Here is a 19,194-nt window from a genome sequence, read left to right as displayed (position 1 = left end):
AGAGTTCTGAGGGATTAAGAGTACTTGCTCCTCTTCCAAAGGGCCAGAGTTCAGGTCTCAGCGTTCATGATGAGCATCTCCCAATCACCTGCAGCTCTAGCTCCATCAGATTTGATGTCTTCTGGCCTTCACAGGCACTCACAAACATGTGTTGTGTGCACATGTGTACACACGCAATAAAAATAAGATTTAAAAATTCTTCTATAAAAATAAGCTCTGCTTCATACAAATTTCTGATAGCAATTTCAATTTTATGCTTTTTATTGAAATCACAATATTTATTCATCATCAAGTTATTCATTTATAATACATAAATCTATAAGAAATCACTCTACTGAAAACTAGCCCCCACATCTTTGTATAGATTATGTTTTCCCTTTAGTGGAATTAATTAACTGAGGAGAGTAAATAAGTATTTGAGATTTAAAGAGAAAAAAAAGTCAATATATCATATTTGGCAAAGCCCGGTAATAATTACCATGAACTTACTCTAATGATATCATAAGTAAGATCATAGGTAGCTTCTCACAGCACCACACAGCTCTTTTAGTGATCCCAAGATGAACCCAGCCTAGCAGCAAAAGCACATGACTGTTTCTCTGTGTGTGCAAAGATGTGCTAAGGTTTGTGTCCTTGACCTTAATAGAACAAATCCTAGGAGATACTTACTTCTTCACTGTATACTGGGACTGAAGATTTGCATCTGTGTGTCAGAATAAAGTCGTATAGATGCTTGACTCTGGCTATGAAAGGTGCTGGAGAAACGAGTTTCTTGCATGATCTCAGAACATGGGAAATCCTCCAAACAGAAGAACTGGAAAAAGCACTATTGAACTGAAAAGCAAGAAGAATGTTCAACAAACTTTCCTCTTGGTTGGCCAATATCAACATTCTCTTCTCTCTTCTTAAAATTAAAACTAAGAAATGTGATCAATTGCATATAATAAAAAATTCATTATTTTAAATATTTTAAGAATATGCTTTATAAGTAAATATAGTTATTTTTGTGCAAAATTCAGATGAATCTAAGATGATCCCGTTCATTATTTTGTGAGCTTCACTACTGTTGCCAATTTTCTTTGCCCATGGTTACTCCTGTTCTTTTTGCTCCAATTGACTTAAACAAACCCTATCAAGCCAACCAACAAGCCTTAAAGGGTTAGAGAAAGGGATGGTTTAAATGTTCTTTTGGTGTTACCACCTTTTTTCTTGTTTCTTCCTTTTATCTCTGATTTTTCTTTACCAGCGTCTTCTGGTTTAGTTTATCACTCTGGCAAGTTTCTCGAACTTCACAATTTCTGGAAGATCACCAGGCTCACATTTTCTTAATCCTGGCCTCCAGCAATGAGCACTTGTCTTTGTTGCAAACCTAAGAAGAAGCTTCTGTGGTTGCTTAGCCTGGGTTTGCTGCAGTCAATGACCCGAGCCAAACTGTCTCAGATGAGGCAGCTGGATTTCACCATGTTTGGTCCTGGGTGAGACAGAGCATTAGGCCTGTCAGTTCTTCTCTGGTGTTTGTGTTCTGTGGCTCAAGGAAAGGCACTAAAGTCATTCCTCAGTACACACCCTCCCACAGTCAAGAAGGGTCCACTGTACAAGTTGCACATACCTCTGCCTTGTCTTCACTAAATATTATGTCCTTTCTATTTAAATAGACAATTAATGCTTTCTATTTAAGATTTGCTTTTCAAGTTTTATCTGACTTGTATTATTGTTAATTGTTTGTGGAACTCTCTGGTGTCCTCAGAACAAAATATTCATTCCTTATAAGAAGGCTGTGTCTACAGTCAGGACACAATAACCTTAAGTAACCTTAACCCAGTCTGATTGAGATTTTTAAAATTTTAAACCTAACTCTTTACTGATTCTTTGGAAATTTTGTATCATTCACTGCAATCCCGCTCACCTCCCAGCTCACAGTTCTCTCATATCTATCCCTCACTCCTGAAGAATGCCTTCCAGATTAATTAAAAACAAAACAAATTAAACAGATAAACAAAAGACCCACCTTACTCCTCCATCTTTCCGGCCCCTCTTCATTCATCCTAGTGGGCATTGGGAATTATGGCATTTCATACAGTATATTCTTTTGTTCAATTAGCCCCACCAACAACATGTTCATTGCAATGAGTCACAATGATCTGGTTCAAGGCTTTTGGTTTCTGGTACACCATCATCACTGGACCCTAATCAAAACGCCTCTTAGATATCATGTTGTTGCCATGAGTCATGGAGACCCTGTGGTTGTTGTTCAATAGGACCAGTCCCTTGTTACACTTCAGCAGATCATACACAGGGCAGCTTATTAGGATGGGCCAACTCAAGTCCCAGAATGTGTCTGGATGGTAGTTGAGCTGGTTTGTTGGGCCATTGGAACCACACATTGAGGTGAGGAGCAGAGTCAGCTCTTCTAGGCTTGTGACATCCAGGACAGTTTTGCCATTCCTATGGTGAGGGGTGGGGTGACCCCCTAAGTGCTGGGGTCATCTTTCTTATTGGGGGGCACTCCAGCTTTTCTGCTGCAGAGTCCAATGAGGGTTAGGCAGCTGTCACATGGACAGTGAGGGACAGGACTGGCTTAGCACGTCCTTTGGATTTCAACACCCATGGTTCCAATTGTTCCTGTTGTAATACAAGTCATGAACAGTGACCTAGACCCTGGTTGCTCTTGGGCCATAGGCCTAGACATGGCCCTTGGCTACCACGTTGGTCCAGGTGACACCACGGCCCCAGCAACAGCATAGCTCTTGAGTACCAACATAGCCACAGTACATACTCTAGACCCTGGCCATCTGTGTGACCTTAGGCAGGACCACAAGCAATGGACATCACAAATACTAACTGTGATAGGAGTGTGGACCCATACATGGTACCCAGAGCATCCCAGGCTTGGATGTGTCAATGGTACCAGGTGGCAGCCCAGACCCCAGGCATCAGCCTAATCTTTGTTGATATTAGGAGCTACATACAGCAACTCAGACTCTGGCTGCAGTAGGGCCACGGATCCAGACATGGCCCTTGACAGCTGTCCTGGATCACACCATGGCTGCATAGGTCACTCAAATTGGCTTGGCTCTGTTGGTGGCAAGGCTCTTGGGTGCCAACCTGGCCCATGTTTGGATGTCACCTTGACTCCAGGTAGCAGTGCAGCTCACTCCCATCAGTAAGGCTTCAGTGGCAGTGTGGAATTCAGACATCAGCATAACCTGAGGTGTCTGATTGAGTTTGTTCCTTAAAGTCAAGGGCAGACAATATTAATTACTCCATGAATAGGAAACAGCTCCTCAGCCCAGGTCATCTGTTTTAACTTTGGTCTATTTCTTGTTTATGAACTCCTATGAACATTTTTTAGGATAGTAAAATTGAGTGCATGCACTGTGCAGATGTCTCTGACTAAATGATTATAGGACAATTCACTAGAACTGGGAAATAAAAAGAATATAGGAAGAATAAAAGGATATTAACTGGCTAATAAAATTTAATGACATTGACAAATCAATCACTTAAAATGTGCACAAGAAGTAATATGAAGCAGAATGCAATTATAAAGAACTAATTAGAAATTCAGAATATGAAAAATAAAATGGTTGGCAGCTCAAGCAAAGAAATAAAAAGAGAAAATCTCAGGAGTACATTTTTTTTAATGGATTTAAGTACTCTGTGAAAAGCTATAATGACTCTGGAGGTATGATTGATCTTGGGTTTCTTTAATACCTATTCATTGCCCAGCTCATTGTCTGACATAGCATCCTTATGACATTCATGCAAAAAATCTTCAGGCTCTATTATTGACCACTAGTTTCTCCCAAAACCCAAACTAAGAATGCCATCAAATAATGTCTGAGGCTTACAGCACAGGTTTCTCCACTTTGCTATCACCTGTCTTCTTTATGTCTCCACCTAGATACTCATAAAAACTATGTGTTGGAGCATGCTATTTGGCAGAACAGGCATTCCTGTCAAGGTCACTCATATTTGGCTATGTGTGCTGTGTGCTGACAATCTGCTAGATTTAAATTGCTTCGACAATTTTACTCTGTCTCTCAAGGTTCATACATGTTTTTGTAGTTAGCAGTAAGACAATTTGAACCTGTAGGTCTACAATCTCACAACCCCATTGTTAGGTATCGAGTTCTAAACAGGGATCCTTAGCCATCCACTTTGTGATGCCAGTTGACTGTCCCAGCCACATTCTTATCTGCACATTATTGTCTGAGTTCTAGAAGCAGGAAGAGAGCAGAGGTCCTACCCTCCTTTGAGAGTCACGCCTCCTCTCTGCTTCCCTCACACTTACTAACAGTATATTGATAAAATAAAGCAGATGACAAAGCCGGATTCGAGAATAGGGATAGAAAACCCTATCTGTATAAAACAGGAACATGACAGTCATGTGTGAAGTGGTTATTAAAGGAGGAGAAATTACATGACTATCTGTATAATCTACCACAGTGGTTCACTTAGAACAAGACATATCTAGTGTGTGGAAGTCTCTAAGAACAGTGGAAAAAAAGTGTCTAAAAGTGTCTAGAGGGAGAAAGCAGAGGAAACAGGGTTGTTATCTTTAAACACATATGATGATAAAAACTCGGGCTACACAAAGAGTCACAAGTTTAATGCAAGATCAGTGCAAAGTCCTTTTGATCAATATCTCTCAAGAAAGGAAAAATAATCAATAGACATGAGGAATACAATGAAATATATTTAGAGGATGGAGAGATGCCTCAGCAGTTAAGAACACCTACACCTTTAGTAGAAGACCCAAGTTTGCTTTTTAGCACACATATAGTGGTTTGCAGTTGTTAGAACTTCAGATCCAGGATCTTGCTCCCTCTTCTGGCCTCCATGGGCACCATGTAAGCACACAGTGCACTTATCTAATTTCAGGCTAAATACTCATATATATAAAATAAAAAATATTTTTTAAAAGATCAGAAGAGGAATTATATTTAAAAATGATAAATAGAAATATAGTTGTTGGAGGAGGGTCTGCTTGTTCATCCTGGCTGCCCAATTAGCTTGGCCCCAAAATAATTGCACAGAAACTGTATTAATTAAAACATTGCTGGCCCATTAGCTCTAACTTCTTATTGACTAACTCTTACATATTAATTTAACCCATTTCTAGTAATTTGTATGTCATCACATGGCAGTGGCTTATCGGGAAAGATTCAGCATATCTGTCTCTGGCGGCTTCACGGTGTTCCTCTGACCCTGCTTTCTTCCTCCCAGAATTCAGTTCCATCTTCCCTGCCTACCTAGTTCTGCCCCTATCAGGCCAAGGCAGTTTCTTTATTCATTAACCAATACAAGCAACACATAGAGAGAAGGAACCCCTACATATAGTGATTTCTAAGGACTACATTGATGAATTTCAGTATGCATTCATCATTTTAAGATTAATAATAAAAGAACTCCCAAACAGGTGTGAATAAGAAAAACAGAATAAAAGTAGAGAACATAATAAATCAGAAAATAAAGTAACTGTAGATCTGATTAATAAATTACAAATCTCTGACATTTAAATTATTTAGAATTGCTTCAGCGAGTGAAGATTTCAACAATGTAAGGGAGGCCTCTGCTTCTAGGTGGGATGGGTAGAACATCAACATGCACACATCATAGAGATGCTAAGCATCCCAGCATCTTGAAGTGGCTATTCCTCTCATGGAATATGATACGGGAACAGGACCTAGGACTGAATCACCTTTCTATTCTGTATATAAGGAGAATATTTTACTTTTCTGGTGATGTCCCAAGAACAGCACAGATCACACACAAGAAAAATAATAGTGCAAATTTGACAGCTAGCTGACACATCTGTCATATGCCATTTTTCTGCTGTCTTTGAAAGTCTCTGTAACTGATAATGAGCAGGGTTTTACCATTCTGAATAAATTTATACCAAATTCTATTTTATTTTCCTTAAGAAGCTACTCTACTACTATGCTGCTCAAGTATCAAAAACTAAAATCTAGTTCTGATGAGGTGAGAATAAGTTTGAATTAATTCCCTACATACATTGTGGCATTGTTTCCATTTATTCAATCAAAGTAGAATCTGAAAATTTGTTCTCCTTTCTCTGAGCCTAGAAAGGTGATTACCAAAGGACAGTGCGAGTAGGAAGCAGTCAGAAAGGAAAAAATTTGATCAATGTTATTATGGTTTGAGTAATGTGTTTGGGTGCCAAGTTGACAAGGGGTAAGCTTGCGATAGTTAATCTTCACTGTCAACTTGACAAATTTAGAATGAGCCAGAAGATGTATTTGTAAGAGTATTTCCAGAGAGATGTAAATGAGTAGGGAAAAAAACCTATTCTGAATATAGGTGATACAATTTCATGTGCTGGAGTCTGGGCTAAATAAAAAAGGAAATCAAGAGACAACATGAGCTTCTTCATTCATTTTTGGATGCACCTTGACTGTGGGTACAGCATGACCAGCTGCTTCATGCTCCTGCTGCATGTCTCCCTCCATGTAACTGTATCCTCAGTTGGTTCAGATAAATCCTTGCTATTATTGGGGGGTTTTGCATAATAGCATGAAAATTACTCAGTACAAATAGATTCTAAGCTATAGTCAAAAGTAAGAAGTTGTGAAGTGCCATTGGGCAATAGGGAAGGCTACACATACTGATATCACACTGTACATTTTAAAAAGGCGGAGGAGAGAGCTTTAAAGGTAAAGAAATAAAAATTGTTTGAAGATATATTTTTTTGTCTGACTGAAAAAGTATACAATGCAGGCTCACATCAAAACAATATGACAATATATATCTATAATTTATATATAATTTATGTTTTGTGTATTAACTGAAAACACAGTCAAGTAAAAAAATAAAGAGATGAGATGTTGTACTCATGTATTCACTTCAAAAACTCAGAGCTGCATTCATCAATAGTCAATCACTCTCTGAATATTTAAAAAGTTTCATGTGTGTGTATGTGTGTGTGCACTTTACTTGTGGGTGGTGTGTAATTATGTGTGTGCAGGTACACCCATGTGAATACCAGAGCAAGATGGGGGGTTTCCTGCTCCATCATTCTCTGCTTTATTCCATTAAGACAAGACCTCTTTTCATTGGACCCAAAGCTAATAAGATCAGCTAGATCAGCTTGTTAGCAAAGCCAAGCAATCCTCCTACCTCCTTTCCTTGATAGGTTTCAAGTGCGCTTGACCACTCCTGGCTTTTAAGTGGGTGCCAAGGACTTGAACTCAATTTGTCATGTGTATCTTATTTCATAAACTTTGTAATTCTAGGTAATTAGTGCTCAAGGTAAAGATTTTTTTTTTCCTGGAATGAAATGCTCCAGCTAGAACTTTAAGGCATTTCCAAAGTGTTCATTAACTGTCTAGACAATGAAAAAATATTAAGTACATGTTGAGTTTCATTTAAATTTAAAATTAAAAACTTAAAGTACATTTGTTCACTTATCTAGAAATGCAAACTATTGAAAATTTTATTAAACGGGAGAGAGCAGAGAGAATGTGTACCTGATCAATGTATAATAGATGTGTGTATGGAGGTGAAAGCACAATCTGTCACTTTATAGCTACAGTGTGTTAATAATAATTGGAATTTGAAAATGAAAGTGCTACTTAAAAAGAGAAAGGTCTGTAGCTTTATGTGTTAATTTAATTTTAAATTATTATATTTAAAATTTACTTAAATTAGCCTTACTAATTTAGTATTAATATATTGAATACTAACTCAACACTAAATACCATTTTAAAGAACATTAAACATAAAGTATTTTTTACATTTTTATCAATTTGAGAATAATTGAATTTCTTATTTCTAATATCCTTCCCATAGCCATTAATTATTGCCATTAAGTGTTACTTTGGAGAGAAAATATTGTAAGTTGAAATTAGAGAATATAAATTTAACAAGCAGAAAGAAAAATTTATTTTAAAGCTCATGATACTCTTTAAAAAATACCATCAAGAACTATTTTAGCCATTTGTTACAAGAGTAGAATGTAAATAGAAGATGCTTTTTTGAATTGTAGTGAATGTAGTTTTGCATCATTAATAGGGCTCTATGCGTCCGAATGACTGTCACAGGAAAGAAAAGGGTAATCATGAGACAGATTCAGATCTGAGAAATTAATAAAGAGGGGATGTGTAAACAGTGGGTGGGGCTAACCAACCATGATAAGCCTTAATATATGACATGTATTTAAAATTATAACTCAGAAGGATTTTTTATTTTGATTTCTTTTGTATGTCTCTTACTAAAAAGTAATCTATGGCCAAGAACAAAGGTTATCTGCTAGTATTTAGATGGCCAACAGAATTAGTCTATACTCTGAAATCAGTCATGTCACCTTTTAGATAATGAACTCCTGTGTTGTCATATGTCTTATTTTTCACAGTTAATAACCAAAATACTGAAACAACTATAGTGTTTATTAAGAGATGAATGGATAAAATGTCTTTAATTGACCAATAATGAGTAAGGGGATTGAATCAATAGTAAATGGTGTTCCACAGAAGAACGCATCAGAATCTTTCCACCTTGCTGCTGACTTGCACGCTTTTAAATAATGCAAATAAAAAGATATACTTCCCAACTAATTTTCATGCCAATATAGAACTGATGGCAAAACCAAACCAATACAAGAAATAAAAGGCAGTGTTCACTATAAACTTGTTGCAAAAATAATTAAATGCAAACATTATGAAACTAGATTTCACACTGTGTTGAAGAGATGGTTCCCAAGGAATATCTTAGACTTCCCTGAGGTAGAAGAACATATTGAATGAATATAACCCAGTAAAATAGCACTAGTTTGCGAAGAACGTCAAAACTACATTAGTAAGAGGAGGGAAATCATCATAATCATTACAGCATTGAAGCATCATCATCATGCCTTAATTATCACATTAAGACTACATCATCATGATGTCAGCATATCATCACGTCATCATCCCAAAATAATCACATCATCCTCGTCATTCCCTTTGTCTTCATCATCGTTGTTTTCATGGTCAAATCATTACTAATCATCACATGACATCATGGCAAAATCTTTATCATGTCAGCATCATTATACCCTCATAATCAAATCTTCACCGTGTCACCATTCTTATCACATTGTCATCATTGATGCGGATAAAAAGTTGACAAATGATAACATCTTCATGATAACAATCCTCTAAACAATGTAAGCACAGCAGTGACCTCAACATGATAAAAGACATATATGACAAGCCCATAGTCAACATTAGATTGCAGGAGACAAAGCAAATATTCTCACATGTTCTATTTGGCATTGTAATGAAGTCCTAACTGGAGCACCAAGGCAAGACAAAGAATGAAAAGACTTCCAAAGAGGAAAAGACTAAATTAAATAATCTCTGCTGTTATACAACCTGCTTTTATACAAAGAATAAAATTAATAAACAAAACTGGAAGAATTTCAGAATACAAAATCAACAAATTGCCAGTAGCATTTCTATACGGTAAGAGTGAACTGTCAATAAAATAATTCAAGAAAAAAAATTCTAATTTATTATCCCTACATAAACGAATTACCTAGGGGTAACTTTAATTAAAGAAATAAAAGGAACATGCACTTAAAACTATGGTGCATGGATGAAAAACTTGGAAGACAGAAAAGCAAATACATTGTTCAAAACGTCATAGCACCCTATTTGACAACAGGTTCATCACTGTCTCCAGGATTACTTTAATGGCATTCTTTATAGATCTGCCCAAAAGGCTGAGGTCACCACTGGGGAAAGACAATATCACCAAAGGGTGCTATTGGCTTAGTCAATTTGTATACAAAAGGATTTCAAATCCATATCTCATACCATACCTAAAAACAATTTCATATGACTTAAATATGTGAGAGGGAATATGGAAAGTAATAGACATAAACTTAGGAGAAATTTCTATTACATCACTAGCAGTGATAGTGGGTTATTTTATTGTTTTGATTTCTCATGCAACACCAAAAGCGCAAGGCAGCACAACTTTTAAAAATTAAAAGTTGGGATTAAGTAAAATTATGAAGCTTCTGTATAATAAATCAAAACAGGTAAAAAGAGAATTTTCAGCATGAGTGGAAGTATTAATTGTGAACCATGCATCTGTAGTGGCATTTCCACTGTATTTTACTAAAGAAAGACTGCCTGAAGATCTGAGAGTAAAACAGTCCCACTGGTTAGCCTTACAGAGAAGACTATGGTGCCACACACCATTAATCTCAGTAGCCATAATGACACACATTTAAATCTCAGTAGCCACATTAGTTGCCATACAAACTGGGCTGTGCTTGCCTTTAAAGACAGTGGTGCACACATTTAATCCCAGTTCTAAAGAGGAATATAAAATGGGGGAAAGACAGCTCTCACACGAAGTCTCATTCAGAGGTTTCTGGAGGCAGGATAGCCATTTCAGACTGAGGTAGAGGTAAGAGCCAGTAGCTGACTGTTTTGCTTTTCTTTCTTTTTTTTTTATTTTTATTTTTTTAATTTATTTATTTATTGAGGATTTCTGCCTCCTCCCCGCCACTGCCTCCCATTTCCCTCCCCCTCCCCCGATTAAGTCCCTCTCCCTCATCAGCTTGAAGAGCCATCAGGGTTCCCTGACCTGTGGGAAGTCCAAGGACCGCCCACCTCCATCCAGGTTTAGTAAGTTGAGCATCCAAACTGCCCAGGCCCCCCCAAAGCCAGCACGTGCAGTAGGATCAAAAACCATTGCCCTTGTTCTTGAGTTCTCTGTAGTCCTCATTGTCCGCTATGTTCAGCAAGTCCGGTTTTATCCCATGCTTTTTCAGACTCAGGCCAGCTGGCCTTGGTGAATTCCCGAAAGAACATCCCCATTGTCTCAGAATGTGGGTGTACCCCTCGCGGTCCTGAGTTCCTTGCTCGTGCTCCCCCTCCTTCAGCCAGAACCTGGAAACAACCTAGATGCCCTTCAATAGAAGAATGGATGAAGAAAGTATGGAATATATACATATATTAGAGTATATATTAGAGTACTACTCAGCAGCAAAAAACAATGACATCTTGAATTTTGCATATAAATGGATGGAAATAGAAAACACTATCCTGAGTGAGGTAAGCCAGACCCAAAAAGAGGAACATGGGATGTACTCACTCATATTTGGTTTCTAGCCATAATTAAAGGACAGTGAGCTTATAATTTGCAATCCTAGAGAAGCTAAATAAGAAGGTGAATCCAAAGACAAACATATAGGCATCCCCCTGAATATTAACCTTCATCAGGCGATGAAAGGAGACAGAGACAGAGACCCAAATTGTAGCACCGGACAGAAATCTCAAGGTCCAAATCAGGAACTGTTTTGCTTTACAAATCATCAGGTTGAACCCCAGTGTCTGACTGTGAGTTTTCTATTAGCCGTACTTCATACATCTGCTAAGGAATTAGTAATTTGTGACTGGATATTTCTCAAACAAGATATAACAAAAGACCAATGTTGTATCGAACAATGATGCTTACCATGACTATTAGAAGAATAGAAATTAAACCCTGAAATACTACTTTCTATATGTTAGAATTGCTTTTATCCAAACGATGGGAAGAATAGTAAAGATGCTTAGAGATGCAGCAATGCTCAGTGTAAACAAGTGTAGCCATCAGGGCGAATATATGGAGGATCATCAAAATTTAACATAGAAGTAACCATAGTATGGTCCAGTAATCCTACTATAAGGTATATAACTCAAAGAATGAAGTGACCTTGCAAAATTATTACGAATATGTTTATATGTGTGTGTGTATTCTGCACAGAGCTCTTTCCTCTTATCCAAGGAACCTTTAGTAAATGCCAAACAAATACATAATGTTACTGTGGCTTCAAAATCTTCAAAATCTTCAGAGTTGTAAGTAGCCACACCTCTTTTGTTAATAAGATATCCAACATCAGGTATGATGTTATGAAAAATTGGATCAGTATGTGTGGAGTTCGAAGAGCTATGTTACAATCTTTTGAGGACATAATAAACTATGCGCTAGCAAAAGTATGAGTCTATTTGTAGAAGTCTTCTGAGTTGCTGGAAGCAACGTGGGATGGCACAATCCTTTTGGAAACTAATTTAAAAGTCACTTGTTCAGGTAAGTCTTCACTTACTATGTAATTCAGAAATTCTTACTCTTGTGTATTTATCACTACGGAAAATATGTGTCTTACAAATCCCCAAATGAATGGAGACCAGCTATATTTATTATTGCCTGAACTTGTCTTGGAAGTAATTTTGGGTCATGCACGCCATGGACTACTCTTTGGCAAACAGTAGGCAGTCCTAACACAGAAAGCAAGCAGTCAGTCTCAAAAACAAGCCAGCAAATAAAGCTGGGAACAAAAGCAGACATACTGTATGCTTTTCCTCAGAACTAGTCTCCAGTGACAGAAACTAGGCAATGGTGTGTTGATTCGGGCCAAAGGAAAGGGTGGGGAAGACTACAAAGTTTGGAATAACATCCTGATATTGATGGGGATGTTTTGGATTTTGTCAAACTTCATTAGCTTAATATGGGTCTATATTATTTTATGTAAATTTTGCCCAATTAAAATTACTAAATATGTTTTACAATGTCATATATGTCTGACACAGGCATAGTGCTAAGTATTTTATAAGAAAATTTTCTAAGAAGTCCAGACTTAACAAAATAGAGCACACAGTTTGTTTTCCTGAAAGAGGTTATCTGAAGAAAACCTCTTATTGCTGAGGAAAGAAAACTGAAGTTTTTAATTCCTCCAAATATAAACTTTAAGATTCAGTACTGTTTAAACATTCATTTGGTGTGGAAACCTGTTAGATAGCCTTAAACCGTTTCTCTATTAAAATTCTCTGCTGCACACAGAATTTGCGAAGCTACAATAAAATGAAAAGCAAGATGAATACATGATCTATGTAGCTTTTCCACCAACACCAGCCATGTGCATTTTAGTTTAGAAAATGATAGTAGTGTAACTACTATAAAATTGTAACACACCGCACGTTAGAGGATGTAAAAATGTGAAGAAATTGAGTTGTATAAAAGTAGACTGAACAAGAAGGGTACTGAATGTCAGATCATGCCTCTCATGATTTTAAAAATACTTTTTTTATTTAAAATGGAAGCAGGAATGGGGTTTGTAGTTCATCCAGACCTCTGAAGAAAGAGAAGTCAAATGTATCCTTTTTTATTATTTATTTATTTATTTATTTATTTATTTATTTATTATTTATTAAAGGTTTCTGTCTCTTCCCCGCCACCGCCTCCCATTCCCCCCCTCCCCCAATCAAGTCCCCCTCTGTCATCAGCCCAAAGAGCAATCAGGGTTCCCTGCCCTGTGGGAAGTCCTAATGTGACTAGAAAAGCCCAGGTGAAGAAGAAATGCAGAAGCACACAGAGCTGAGAGATCAATTAAAATGGGACGTGTTAAGACTAAGCACACGAAAAGCTAGAGAGATGATGCAGCAGCTAAGAGCTGTGGACACAGTTTTGATACCCAATACCTACATTTGATATCCAATGCCTTTAGCAGTTCCAGGGGATTCAGAGCCTTTTTCTGACCTCTGTAGCACTAGACAGGCATATGGGGTACATATATATGAGCAAGCAGCACTCTTACGTGCAAAATTAAATAAATAAATCAGAAAACAACAACAAAAAGAACCACCACTCTAGATGAAGTGGTGATAGATGATCTATTAATTCTTCAAAAATTAAAAATTCCTAATGATAAATGGTATTATTTGCATACAAAAGCAGGAAAATATGATGTGAAGACCAGAAAAGGCAGGAGCAAGAAAACATTCAGAACCACAGTTCTAATGAACTTTCTGTCTGACATTCTAAAACAAAAAACAAAATCTCTAGTTAGAAAGCCAAGCATCGTGGAAGACTTCCTCCTTCTTTTTTGTACCAAGAACCTCGTATTTAGCGTATGTATAAGATGCAGCATTTTTATTTCTCTGTGTTGGCAGAGAGTGGAAATTCTGCTTCCCTTTGCTAATAACTATTATGGTCGCTGATAAAGGGATTCTATTTCTCACTCGTTTTCCTATTCTCCCTTCCTCCTGTTCCTCTTCTCTCCATCCTTCTACTTATTTATTGTGACATGCAGTCTCCCTTTGTAGCCAAACTGATTGCCTAGCTTGCAATCTTCTTATCCTCACTTCATTATTGCTGGATTGCACTCATGCACTGCCAGTAACCAGTAAGAAATTATTTTTTTAATTACAGAAATCTCATCACAGACCTCCGTCTATCTTATGTGGAGAAGATGGGACGGAAATCTCAGGCATTGCTTTACTCTTTTAAAAGTTTATAGCTTTATTGTTGAGGCTGGTTGCACATCTATACGTAAAGAACACAAGTACATGAAAAAGGAAGAAGAACCACATTCAGAAAGGAACACAAGAGAAATGTGACAAAGAACAGGGTGGTGATGTCCACGGGATGTGGCTTCAGTTAATTCTCAAGGTAGGCTGTAAGCTAAGCAGATGAACCTTATCCAGTTTTTACAAGATATTATTGCATTTGAACTTAATTGTGTGCAGAGATCAGAAGCCACTTTATTTTTTTTGGAGTTGCTTCTCTCCTTCTACCATGTGGGTCCTGGGGAAGAACTCAGATCACCAGCTCATTATCTTTGGCAACAAGTACCTTTATACTAGGCCATCTTACTGCCCAAATCTTAGCAAATCTTTACTACAGAATTATATGTCCCGTGTACATGCAAGTGCATACATGTATGTGTATGTGTATTCATGTGTGTAAAGGATTAAGTGTGTGCACACACACACACATATATATTGGCGCGCGCACATACACACACACACACACACACATATATATATTGTACATTGTGAGTCAACTTTTATTACTATAATAATACCTAAATTAATCAGCACATGTAGAAATAAGATTTATATTGACTCCTGGATTTAGAGGTTTTATTTCATGTTCTACTGGATCTATAATTTTGGGACCTGATATGAGTTGGTTCACGTTGGTGAGGAAGGTGTAGTGTATAAAATCTGCTGACTGAATATTTAGAAATTAAAAAATGGAAGAAAGAGCAGTAGTATACATACCTCTTTCAATGCCACATTCTCAATGACCAGAGCTCTAGGTGGTCCCACCTCTTAAAATTTATGTATCGCAGTACAATAGCCTGGGGACCAAACCTTTAACCTATGGGCCTTCTTCAGGGGCCTATTTTAAAACCATTGTTCTCATCTTAGAATCATCCATTTGCTTCTTATAGAGTTGATTCTACTGAGAGTAGAATCTCTGTCTAAGTGAAAGACTTACGTGTAAATGTAAGGTTTCTAAGAGCTGAAAGACCTTTTTCTTAACATTAACCAGCACTCACTGTGCAGAAATCTCAACAAATTAATTTTATTTTAGAAATAGGGATGCTCTAAATAAAATCACTGTGCACGTTTTTAGCTAGTGATTTATGAACTATGGAAATGACTTTATGTGTGTAATGAATTGAAAGCAGAGATTTATAAGCAAACTTGGCACAGAACATCCAGAAGTAGATTGCTTTAAAATCTTTTTCAGCTGCAGTAAATATCCCTTAGATCCTCATTCTTTTTGCATACATTTTGATCTCTCACAAAACCTTTACAACTAGGTGTTCATAAGAACAAAGGAATAGATGTTCCTTTACTACACTGCTTTGAAATAAAACATATTTTTTTCAGAGAATGTACCCAAACTACTGCAGTTAGCCACATTTTAATGCTCCAATCATCTTAAATTAATCTTATACTATGCCAGACTAAGAAAAGCCCAATACATATTTCATATAACTTCATGTATTTTAAGAGAATTTTTACCCATGTGGCTTTAATTCATTTGCATTTATATAATCAAATATTAGTTCTAGATCCTTTTGATGCAGAACCAACTTTTAAAACTTTCGCAAAGGTATGTCTCAGTAAATTATCCTCTTAAAGTAGAGGAAGTATTGCTTTGCCGAAGAAAAAGGATCTCAGATATGTAAAGCTTCATATCTGATCTATAACTCAAAGCTCATGCAATCTGCATTTTTAGATACCTCCTTCCCTAGGGAACCTGGATAAAGCCAAGAAACTAGACTCTCAAGGTGCTTTTGCTAGGTACTAAGCCACCAAAGGGATTTGGCAGCAAGTAAAAACAAGAAAAGAAGTTCAGAGATCTTCAAATTATTGGCAGTGTCTTAAGTGTAAATAAAGTTTCTAATAATTAGTAAAACTATGTCTGATGATGCTTAGAGAGTTACATTCTATAACCAACTATTTCTGAAATATTAAAGGGTTGTCATTAAAGACAGACTCAGATCATTTGATTTTCCAAGTCTAGTAAAATGTACACATTGGATTTACAGTTCTGCTTATCATGAATTACTGTCATGTTGTACTTCTTTGAGGTAGCATGTCTCTCCTATTGCCTGATGAGTAATATTTTGGCAGATTAAAGCCTTCATCTTTTTGTAATGGTAATTCATCAAATATGGTGATGTCCTTTGGGATTTGATGAGTAACAGTAAAGACATTTGAAGTAACAGAGCATGTAATTACATGAGATGGAGATATACTTCATACCTGGATATTAGTTCAGTGGTATTGGTGGCACCAGTTCAGGAAAGTTCCACATAGAGAGGTAAGTGATTTGCAGGGTCTGTACCTGAGTAGTTAAACTCCAGGGTGAATCTTCTTAGTCTTGGCTGGTGCTTCCTTTACATGCAGTAATGAGTCATGAACATTAGGTTGGTTTGGGGCATTTTTCCTAAATGTCAGTGATTAAAAACAAAGCGATCTGATACTCTGGAGAAAAAAAGGCAAAGACTAAGATATCTCAGAATGAAGTAAGTCCAGTTATCCAAAAATTTTAGGATGGAATAAGATGTTAAGTGAAGGGTTGGAGGGCATCAGATTCTCCATCACACACTTGGTATTTTCCAAAACAACATTTTCTGTAGCAAGGATCAAGAATGAACTTTAGTTGTTCCAGGTCAACCATATCTTATTTGTTCTGTAATGTTGCTGTTAATATCTAGTTATATTAACATTGATAAATACAAATTTTACATATGTTAATATGTAATTTTTACAATGATATGTAAATTTAACATAATATGTAAATTTTTACAATGTTATTATATGGTTATATTAGCATTGATAAAGATCATTGATGAAGATAAATTTTACATAAGACAGGTAAAAGTTAGATTTCTTGTTACTTGGTTATGTTTTGCTGGTGGTCAAAATATATCAACATGTCATTTGAATGGGTGAATTTTCAATCATTTTTGTCTCAAGAAGAAAATTATTCTGTTTCGATAAATATATCAAATATAACTTTACTAAACTAAAAAGAAACCTCTATTTTGAACCATATTTTAGTCAATTTGACAATCCAATATGTTTGTTCCACTGTTTTAATTCATCTCAGAGTATATGCAAAGGATGCTCTGTTTCAGAGTATTTGTAGTGATGTTGCTTATGAATATTCTAAGCCTCTAGGTTGCCAGTATTGGACTGATGATATGATGAACCTTAAAGACATTCCCATGTTGTCTTGCATGCTTTTCTATCACTTTGGCAAAACACTAAGACCAGATAATTTATAGAAAAAACTTTATTGGGATTTACAGTTCTCTGGAATAGTAGGTGAGAGAGAAACAGACCTAAAGAGACAGAGAAGGAGAGAGAGAGAGAGATAAAGAGAGAGATTTGCATCGATTTGCAGTGTTCAACATGCTGACATTCCATTATGCCAGGACCATTTGCTAAAGATGCTTTCCCTTTTCCATAGTACCATTTTGGCTTCTTTCTCAAAAGTCAGGTGTTCATAGGTGTGCGGATTAATGTCAGGGTCTTTGATTCAATTTCATTGGTCCACATTACCTGTTTGTATACCAATATCAAGCAGTTTTTATTACCACAATACTGAGAAATAATTACATCTGTGCACAAAATTGAACTGATGTAAAAGTTGAAAGGAAATAGTTACATTTTTTCTGTTTTCACTTTGGACAAGTGTTACCAGAGAACAACAAGGTACTCTCTCCCCAGCCTCTGAGTTACTGGTACATCTAGGAGAAGGAGTTATCTGAGTAGAGGCTCAGCCGTTAGCCTCTCCATGTTTGCCTTGTGCTTAGTTCAGTTTATTTTAAAATTCCAGTACTTCTGTTGCATGCTGGTAGAAAATAAGCACAAGATTTGGCCCCAGCCAAAAATATATGTGTACCGGAAAGAATAAGCTGATATTTAATTCAACATGCTATGAGCCAGTATTTAACTAATCATTTCAGTAACCTACCCCATCCTCAAGACAGAGGAGGGAGTCTTTAATATGGAGCCTTATTGCTAGTTAGGAACAAAGGTTAATTCACCTACTTATAGTACAGCCTTTCATATCTTATCTTACATTTTTACCAGGTTAACCCTTCAACTCAGAATGTGAGAACCTGAAATTCTCTATAACAGAGCAATGAAGAAATGGACAAAATGGAAGTCGGAACTGGTAGCGACAGACACCATGGATTTACTTAGGCTTTAGAAATCATAAAGAATTCCTTATCATGAACTTTAAATAACTGGTGTGATACTTGCCAACCTAATTTTATGAGTGATGAAATGGAGCTTAAAGAATCTAAGTGGCATTTACAAATAACCATATGATGAAAGACAAGTCAACTTTGACCTCAGGCCTGCTGACCTTGTTGTACTTCGCCCTCTTTTCTACTTATGATTTGTTTATTTTATCAAGACCGAGATAGTCTCTTCTTTCCTGGCATCCATTTCTTTAATTGCCCCTTGAAACCTATCATTTGGATTATGTGATATGGAAAATTTTTTCTTTCTTTTCTCTCAGAGTAAATACTAATATAGTGCTAAATGGCAAAACAACTATGCAATTATTGGCTTTTCAAATTCTGGCCCATTATTAAGATAAAACAAAAATTTGCTAATAAATTTGTAGCTGGACTTTCCTTGGGCCTCCAGCTCACAAATAACAACACAGAGACTATATCAATGAGAGCTCGGCCTCAACTTAGGCTTGTCCGCGGCGAGCTCCTACAACTTAACTCATATTTTTCAGTTTAAGTTCTGTCATGTGGCACAACATCCCATCTCCCTGTACGGCCCATACTGAGTCCTCTGTGTCTGGCTAGCTACTCTGCCTTTCTTTTTCTTAGAGAACTCTCTCGACCCAAAAGTCCCACCTATCTCT

This window comes from Microtus ochrogaster, chromosome 5, assembly GCF_000317375.1.
Source record: "Microtus ochrogaster isolate Prairie Vole_2 chromosome 5, MicOch1.0, whole genome shotgun sequence".
NCBI classification, from domain to species: Eukaryota; Metazoa; Chordata; class Mammalia; order Rodentia; family Cricetidae; genus Microtus; species Microtus ochrogaster.
This window is presented reverse-complemented; position numbering follows the sequence as displayed.